Here is a 9,867-nt window from a genome sequence, read left to right as displayed (position 1 = left end):
CAGCTGTAAGAGAATTATCTTATGGGGACATAATACACAGAATGATGACTATAGTTAACAGTGCTGCATCCAATCTTTGAAAACTGATAAGAAAGTAGAACTTAAAAGTTTTCATCACAAGAAAAAATGCAATTATGTGAAGTAATATGAGGCAATGAATGTTGACTAGACTTATTGAGGTGATTACTTCACAATATACGCATATAAGAAATCATCATGTTGTACCTAAAACTAATGCAGTACGTGTCAATTGTATATCAGTAAAACTGTAAAAAAGAAAAAAAAAAGACCGTCGCCTAGTATTCTAAAACTATAAATGTAAAATTTAGATGATTTAAGACTGAAAAAGATATGCTGGATTTTGGGCTCTTCTAAAATCTATACTACAATAATATTTATATCGTGGCAGGTCCTAAATTAAAACAGAGTTAAACTAACTGGTATTTTTAAAAATATAAAAACTAATATCCAAAATTAAAATTATTTTCGATCTGTTAAGATCTACATCACCTGTATCAGAGTTCAGGAAACTGTGACCCAAAGGTCAGATGCTTTTTTTTTTTTTCTTTTCTTTTCTTTCTTTTTTTTTTTTTTTTTTTATAAACAAAGTTTGTAAGAGCACAGCCAGACCCATTCTTTTACTTATTGTCTTTGGCCACTTCTTCACTACAAGGGCTGAACTGTTGAGTATTTATTTACAAGAGAGCTTGGATGACACTCAAAGCCTATTTACAGCTTCTTTACAAAATTGTGTGCCGACCCCTGACCAGCTTATATGTTTTGTTCAAATCTGACTCCACTTCAAAACAACATGAAGGAATCAGGATTCACTCATTCTCCATAAGTTTCCTACAGTTTCTATACTCCATCTATCAGTGTCATTTATTGATTCATAAACAGTTTACAGATTTTTCGGGGGTGAGAAGAGGGTTTTTTTTAGCTGTTTCCTTTATTCATTTTTTTTGTTTTTATTTCCATGAGTCATACACATTCCAAAGGAAAAATTTAAAAAAATTAAATTTAAATTATTAAAATTTTAAATTATTAAATTATTAAAAATTTAATTTTAAATTATTGGTTCTAAGTATATAGAACTCACTGATTTTGGTTTTTAACTATTTTTAATTAAATTTGTTATTTCTTTTCTTTTCAAAGCTTTATTTAAATTCTAATTAGTTAACATATAGTGTAATATTATTTTAAGAGTAGAATTTGTGATTCACCACTTACATATAATACTCAGTGTTCATCGCAAGTGCCCTCCTTAATGACCATCCCCCTTTTAGCCCATTCTCCACCCATCTCCCCTCCGTGGAGATTAAACAAGTTTGATCTACACATTGTATAATCTCTCAGTATATATCTCACTACTATCCTATCTATGACAACTGATTATTCAGCTTTGGACCTAAATTAACCCTCTCATCTGATGAATAAGAAAGCTTCAGTACTTTGGGAAGATAATTTTTCCAAGTTAGACAACACATTAAACATGTTTTTACATACTACCTCCAGTTTATTTGAATCTAAGTATCTCACTGGTAACAGTATGACACTATGAGATAAAAACTGTTTTTTTTTTTAAAGCTTATATATTATTTTATGTGAAAAAAGGAAAGGAAGGGTCTACCAGTTACAAAATCCAAGCCAGAGATAATTCCACAGCATAAGAAGCCTCACTTATTTTCAATTCTGTCTTTAATTAATATTAAAGCAGCTTTAACATATTGCAGCTTTATAAAGCTTCTAACCACAGGGGCTAGGCAATCATTTATTTAATATGTTTTCCAAATAGAATGTTTGCTCTATGATGTCAGGGAATGTGTCTCATTCACCCAGAATCTAACAGCACGCAGCGGGCACTCAGAACACCACCTGTTAAATGAATGGACTGATGTTAGGTAACCAGATCCTCCCTACAACATTGTGAGGTGCTAACGTTCCCAATTCCCAAAGAACGTGGGGAAGACCAGAAATATCCCATGACTTATCCTAGAGCACACAGCTTTGATAAAGAGACAGGATTTAAAAACAAGAAACAACAACAAAAAACTATATCCTCTGTAACACACGTGTCTCTTTGTTTATAGGGTATTTCCTTTCTTTAGAAAAACACAGAAACTGGAATTGGTTGACTTAGGGAAATATTTTTATATGAAGAATTCAGTGAATGGGAAGAAATAATTAGAACATATTTTTTAAATGTTCTTATTGTTTTTAATCTGTATAGCCCAAGACCCAAAAATAAAACTGGGCTTAAACTGGAGATAATTCAAGTAGGCATAGTAAATTTTTTTCTTAATCTTTCATTATCTTCATGACTGGGACTCAGCGCAGATATCATCTGCTTACTTTTGCATTTTAATTATCACCACATGCTAACTGCATTAACTACCATAAAAACAGGATGCGTAGCCAAGTGTTGGAATGTAGTTACTCCACCCACAGAGAAGCAACGTAGACTCGTAAAAGATTGTCCAGTGGCTCTTCTTAACAACGTGTATAAGGGAGGATGCAGAAACGTTTTCAAAATCACTATATGTAAAACGTTTTGAGTATGGATATTATATCTAAGATTCATTGATGATTTTATTTTATTTTTTTAGATTTTTATTTATTTTATTTGAGAGAGAGAAATAGCAGGAATGAGAGGAGAGGCAGAGAGAAAGGAGGAATCAGACACCCCACTGAGCAGGAAACCTGATGTGGAACTCCATCCCAGAACCCCGGGATCATGACCTAAGCCTATGGCAGACGTTCAACCAACTGAGCCCCCCAGGTACCCCAAAGATTCATTGATGATTTTCTTTGATTATATCTCGTATATAATTTCAATGTTTTTAAAGGCTTGAATATCACTATAGCCATAAAATATGGCCCCAATATGTATCATACATGGAAGAAGATTTTTTCCACCAAAGAATTTGATTATTTCAATAAATGCAGAGTTAATTAAGATGAAAGACGTGAGAGGCAATGTTGAGTTTAAAAATTCAGCTCTTTTTTTATCCTTAAATATTTTATTCTTTTTTTTTTTTCAAAATGGACAATGTGCAATCATTCGGTTTATTTTGCCGAGAACATTGTGCTAAATTTTATTACAAAAATTGTGATAAATATTTAGAAGTAAAGAATTATATATTAAGAAAATATTTTTTAAATATGTAAATATGACCATTTGCTCACATACCTGATCTTACTCTCCAGTCCCTACATAGGTTATACTAATATCATGTGGCCCAAGCTTTGACTATAAATCACAATACTAGAATAGATTACCCGGCACGGCCCAAGGTCACCAAGTAAGCAAAACAGTCCTGTTGAGGAGGACATTCTATAGGCTACCAGGATTCCCTTCCAGGAGCTGGAGGCAAAGGGCCAAACCTTTCCTTGGCCAAGGTCAATCTTTTACTGCATATTGCCTTTCTCCTCTGGATCAAATTATTTCTGTGCTTTGGGATCATTCCCATCAGCATACTAATATGTCATAGAAGGTAAATAAATATCAAATTAAAAAGCAGCGACAGCAGTAATGCAAATTCTCTTGTGATCCATGTCCTTCCTCAGATACTACGTCATTTCTTTATTATATTTTTTATGTAAAACATTTTGAATTCTCCAGTCAGGGTGTGTTCTATCACTAGCAATCTCCAGGGCATCGGTAGAAAGTTTTTTCAGTTCAGAATCAATGTAATACCACACTGACTATATTGAAGCCAAGTCATTGTCAGACAATAACTCCAATGTGCTTCAGAGAATCCAGAGCTCCTTTGATTCACCCTGGGCATAGTTACTAGAGTCAGCAATATCAGGCAGTCTGTTGAAGTGTTGGCAGCTAAAAATATATGTGGAGGATATTTACACTAGCAATCAATTCTTTTTATTTGATGCAAGTTCTGTTTTCTAGTTTATTCTGTTCTTTCATGCAGGTTTATTCCATTCGATGTTGTAAGTATTTATCTTATAAATAGCTGGGTATGCAATTTTCTTTTAAATTAGTTTTTAATTTGTAGCTGTTTCTCAGTATTTTTCAAGATCCGTGAGAAGATTTTCATACCTTCCCATCACTGTTTTATGAATTTCAGAAAGTTAACAGAGTTAATGATTAGTACAGCTCCAGATTAATTTTGAAAAATCAAATCTCCAGACTAGAAGAAGAATCACAATACGAAAAGTAATAGCATAGTACAGCAAGCTAATTTCCTGTTGCTGTTACAGATTCACTCACTAAAAATATCAGGACAATCTTATTTTATAATTTTAACACAATAGTGAAGAGCTGTTGTAATAGAGCAAGTATTTATGATAATTAGGTTTTGCTGAATAATGTGGTTCTTCAAAGATGATAGTTGTGGATATTGATTTTCCAAATGGACTGAGTCATTGATTGAATGCAATTTGAAGAGGAACCGAATTAGTCTCTTGAATTTACCTGGGGCTGCTACCAGTGGAATACATTATCCCAGGAATCCCATAGCTGTGTTTCACAGGTCAAGGACTCCCCCTGTCTTTTAGTTCACTTGTGGAATCATTTCTTAGTTAATAATGTTTACCCATAAAACCATAGGTGACTACAAGGGGTTGTTCAATGATTGATTTTTTTTTCTTTGCTTAGATAAACAAATTCCAGAATAGAATTAAGAAGGCTAAGCTTTTTGATTCATACAACAAAATGAGGAAGTAGGATGTTGATTACATTTTACAAATATAAGCTATTATTGGGACATAAGATAGAGATTATTCCTGCAGAGATCACTGGCATAACAGTAAAACAAACAAATAATCCTCAGGGAGCAGACTATGGAAAACACCTTCACGTGAAAAGCAGTAGATTATTCTTTAATTCCTCTTCAGCAAAAAAGCACTTATCCACTGGGACTAGTGCAAATGTAGGCAAGTTAGTGAACTATTGTATTTCTAAGACTTTGAATATATATATTTTTTTGTATTTTAGTCTTTCTGAAATTGGAATATCAAGCATTCGGTGTGCATACTTAATATGATACGTTTAAATTCTGTGAGTAAATTGATCATCTATTTACAATAAATAGGAAAAATCTTAAACTCTATAGATATATCATGCATTTAGTGTTTTTATTGTGACCTATTTATAATATACAGAAAAAGTCAAGGAATAAGATGTCAACTACTAATACTTTGTTTTACTTGCATCTAACAAAAATGACAAAAAAAATTAAATTTTCTCTCTGATATGTCTACCAGAGAGATTTCAAGCTTTTTTTCCCCTCCATCTATTAGGAAAGACCAAAAATCTCCAGTTTTACAGACATAATTCAAGTACATATTTTTATATTATTTCATGACTATAAGCCTACAAATGCTTGCTATAAACATACTACATACATTTTGAATAACAAATTGATTCTAATATGCTTTTATATACATAATATCTGTGAAATTATAGTCAATGGGATCTTATGACAATAAATGGCAACATTTTGTTTTCTTGTGGTAAATAATATGATGTTATTTTATCTTCTCCATTTTCAATATGCCTTATTATTTTATTTCTATTTTTTTACCTTTATGAAACCATTCATTTATTTTAAGCAATATGTCTTTTTTTCTCTGTAATAGATACTATATTTTGTTTTACTTTATAATTCATATGGTGAAGTTTCAATCATTACATGACCACAAAATTTTCATATTTATTTACACTTCTTAACACAATAGGCACACGCATGTACATTTATATAAACACAGAATTTTTTTAACCTAGGGATACGTACTTTTTTCAGTTTTGAATGGTTCTAAAATATTAGGTAATCAAATACCATTCCTGCGCCAAATCTTTCATTTCAGTATTTCACACCTGCTGTATGTTTGACCAAATCATTTTATTACCTCTTTCACTTATTTACTCAATATAGTGAGTTTGAGTCTATTTTCCATTTTGAAAATGTTTTACACTGTCCACGAAAGGATTTATGCTGTCGACTGAGCCTCATTTTTATTTCAATATCTATTAATTTATTTCCAGCATTTAGAATGGACATTTTTATTAAAGTTATGCCAAATCTTTCATTTTCTTTCTTATGGTTCTGACTTATAGTTACCTACTCATTTTCACTATTCCATCTTTCCTTAATACTATCTTAATTACACATAGTTTCTATTATTTACGTGGCTATGCTGTTTATTATGGGATTTTGACATACGACAGTAGTATAAGTACAACTTAGCTGTGTTCCTAAACATACTAGAACTTTGCATAGCCTGTTGTATTATTGTCATCATGCATTTTGATTCTAAATATATTACATCATCATCAACATAATGTGTGATGTAATGTAGTCAACATCATGGCCCATGTATTACCCTTTCATCGCTTTGTGTCCCTTCTTGTATTTCTGAGTTCCTTTGTGGTATCATCTCTTCTGCCTGAAAAATGCCCATTGGGTTTCAAATAAAATTTTTTAGTGCAACTATTCTGTATGTTTATTTTATATTTTTTGCATATTTATTGTATTAAAAATTTAAACCTCCTTTCTATCTGGTATAGAATTCTACATTGGCAGTCACTGTCTTCTAATAGTAAGGCGGTCAGTTGTCTTCTGGCTGGCATTGTTTTATAAAGCTTGCAGCCAGTGTTGCTAGGGCTTTCTAAAGGAAACGTGTATCTTCCTCTAGCTGCTTTTAATATTTTCTCTTCCTATTTGGTCTACATCCATTTAACTATAATAAGCCTGGTTGTGCTTCCTACGTGCCTTTTCTTCTTTGGGATTCATACAATGTCTTTAGTCACTGACTGATGACTCACCAGTTTGGGGAACTTTCATTAATTGTGCTTGCAGTATTGTTTCTTCCTCCTTATTATGCCTGTCCTCTCTCTCTGGAGCTCCATTTGCAGATATGTAAGAACTTTCCCTGTGTACCAAATGGGAATATCTTCATCATGGACTCCTGACAACTCTTCATGCCCACACTAAACACAAAAGGAAAGCTCAAGCACAGTCTGACCTATGTTTGGACAGAATACCATGTGATCATTCACCTGGAAGTCTAATGAGGAGCTACCACAAGGCTATTTCTCAACTGTTGATTGATTTTCAGAAGGTTCCTTAATTTGTAGGAGGCTGCCACACGGCAGTTAACCATCTGCTCTCATGGTTCCAGGGAGGTATTGTTTTTTTTTAATTTTGTACCCTTTTTTTTTTAAATTTCTTTTTATTGGAGTTCAACTTGCCAACATATAGCATAACACCCAGTGTTCATCTCATCAAGTGCCCCCCTCAGGGCCCTTCACCCAGTCACCCCAAACCCCCGCCCACTTCCCTTTCCACCACCCCTTGTTCGTTTCCCAGAGTTAGGAGTCTCTCGTGTTCTGTCTCCCTCTCTGATATTTCCCACTCATTTTCTCTCCTTTCCCTTTGTTCCCTTTCACTATTTTTTATATTCCCCCAATGAATGAGACCATATAATGTTTGTCCTTCTCTGATTGACTTAGAGTGTAAGTGGAGACTATGAAGTTACTTCCCTGAAGGTTAGAATCTATCCTCTGTGCCATCTGTCATCTGGCTTCCCCACTTTGATCATTTTATGAAACAGGGTACAAGAGGTGCTGATAATATGCTGATCTTGCCTATGCTATCCATCGAACTAATAAACTATATAAATACACGTGGGCTCACTGTTTCCTCTGTGGCCAAATCTATGGAATTGTGACAAAACAACCTAGCAGTTAAGCAGTCACTCTTGCTTAGAGACCGCTTGACTGCTTGGCATTTCCTTTGTTTCTTATGCTCTGTTCTACATTTTTAAAAATTATTTTTTCTACTCTGCTTTTATTTTGTCTTCCTGGCCAACTTGGCAATCTTGTGCTATATGAAATCTACAGTTAAACACATCAAATTCTTATTTTAGATAACATATTTGTTTTCATTTCTATAATAAACTTGATTATTTTTCCAATCTAATCCTTGTTGGACCTTATCCATCTCATTCTCTATTTTGTCCAACTTTTCTTGGTTTTATTGAACATATTAATTAGAGGTATTTTAAATTATTTGTCTTATAACCCTGCCATTTGGATCATCCATGGTCAGTTTCTACTATGAGTTGTATTCCAAGTATTCAGTCATATATTTGTTTCTTTTTTCTTTTGCAATGTTTAGTAATATCAATTGCAATAGCAGACATTTGCCTAAAAATGTACATGTTCCCTATCATATTTAGCACTATAGATAGGGATATTCTAGTCTCTGCTATGTGTGTATGTGTAAAATTTACATATGTATATGACTTGAAACATCAATTAGTTTTATTACTTTCTCATATTATCATATTTATTTATGAAATTATGAGATGATAATAAATCATATTATCATGTGATATCATATTAGTAGATTTGTTTTGTTTTGTTATTTTAGATTTATTTATTTATTTATTCATGAGAGAGAGAGAGGCAGAGACACAGGCAGAGGGAGAAGCAGGCTCCATGCAGGGAGCCGGATGTGGGACTCGATCCCAGGTCTCCAGGATCACGCCCTGGGTTGAAGGTGGCGCTAAACTGCTGAGCCACCCAGGTTGCCCATATTAGTAGATATATTTTTTTTTTTTTTTTTTAAAGATTTTATTTTTTAATTCTTATTTATTTATGATAGTCACAGAGAGAGAGAGAGAGAGGCAGAGACATAGGCAGAGGGAGAAGCAGGCTCCATGCACCGGGAGCCCGACGTGGGATTCGATCCCGGGTCTCCAGGATCGCGCCCTGGGCCAAAGGCAGGCGCCAAACCGCTGCGCCACCCAGGGATCCCTAGTAGATATATTGTTAATTTGACTCCATTTGCTTACCCTCACACCCAGTCCAGACACACATGTTATAATGATGTTTTCTGATTCCTTCCTTTCAGCAATATTAGCTTATCACTTCAGTTACATAGCCAGTGGTAGGTGTGGCTTGGTTCTTATCTACCACAGTATGTCCTTGTGTCTTTTTTTTTTCCCACTTTACAAAGTCATAATTCCCAGACATCTAGTTAATGAGGAGATGTTTCTTTTACTTTTTCATGTGAGAGAGAAGACTTAATTTCACCTTAGTAATTGGATTTCAGGGATGAGCCGCATGCTCCAACGTCACCAATACTTCACTACTGCCAAACTAAAGTAGAGTTCATTTCCACTCTCCAGTTCGATTGAGGTTTTGTTTTTCAGTGGACACTGAGGTTGCATCCATTTGGATAATCTCTTGAAAATTTGATTTCAACATGGTATCTATTTTTAAAAAAAAGACATTTTAAAGGGAAGTCTAATATGCCACTTTAACCTGATGTCCCTTAATTTTTATTTAATTTGAAACTTACATATTAAAAATGTATATGTGGAGATATTTCAATAATACCTTAAACTTAATACTTAAAATTTCTTTTGCATATTTTATAGTGAATGAACAAATAAGATTGCAAAATTCTATCAATAATTAATAATTAGACATTACTCTTATATAAACTTCTACTTGGCTGAAAAATCATAGTGTGAAAATAAATACAGCAAATACCCAGCCAGCATTCACAGACGTGTAAGTATATTTTAAATAAGTTATAAGGCTGTCTTTTCTGAATGGATAGATATCTAATCCTTTTGTTTAGTTCCAGTGTGCTGTGATAGAGAATAAATAATTTGGATATTATCTATGCAAACATCTATTTGTAATCAAGTTGTTTTAGTTAATTCAGGTGCTTTATTCTTCTACTAACATATGTGTTGTGACTTATTAAACAGAAATAAAACCTATTGTTTAATCTATTAGAATTTATATCCTAAATCTGTTTTGAGTTTGATATATTTTACATATTTCCTTTTACCTCAATATCCTTACTAATACTGTAGAATGGTTACTTTTGA

General features: G+C 33.3%; 1 long non-coding RNA gene across 2 annotated transcripts in view; it reads left to right on the top strand.

Annotated features, from left to right (window-relative positions):
- The first annotated feature begins 2,743 nt into the window (after positions 1 to 2,743).
- Positions 2,744 to 9,867, top strand: part of LOC111091101 — an 87,370-nt gene continuing 80,246 nt past the window's right edge. Inside the window, exons 1-2 of one of the 2 annotated variants that reach the window (XR_005373752.1) lie at positions 2,744 to 2,779; positions 4,955 to 5,017. This is a non-coding gene — a long non-coding RNA (uncharacterized LOC111091101). The remainder of the gene's footprint in view (positions 2,780 to 4,954; positions 5,018 to 9,867) is intronic. The other variant, XR_005373751.1, reaches the window with a different exon arrangement.

Source organism: Canis lupus, chromosome 19, assembly GCF_011100685.1.
Source record: "Canis lupus familiaris isolate Mischka breed German Shepherd chromosome 19, alternate assembly UU_Cfam_GSD_1.0, whole genome shotgun sequence".
Classification (NCBI taxonomy): Eukaryota; Metazoa; Chordata; class Mammalia; order Carnivora; family Canidae; genus Canis; species Canis lupus.
Note: the sequence above shows the minus strand (reverse complement) of the source record. Positions and strands in the feature narration are given on the sequence as shown.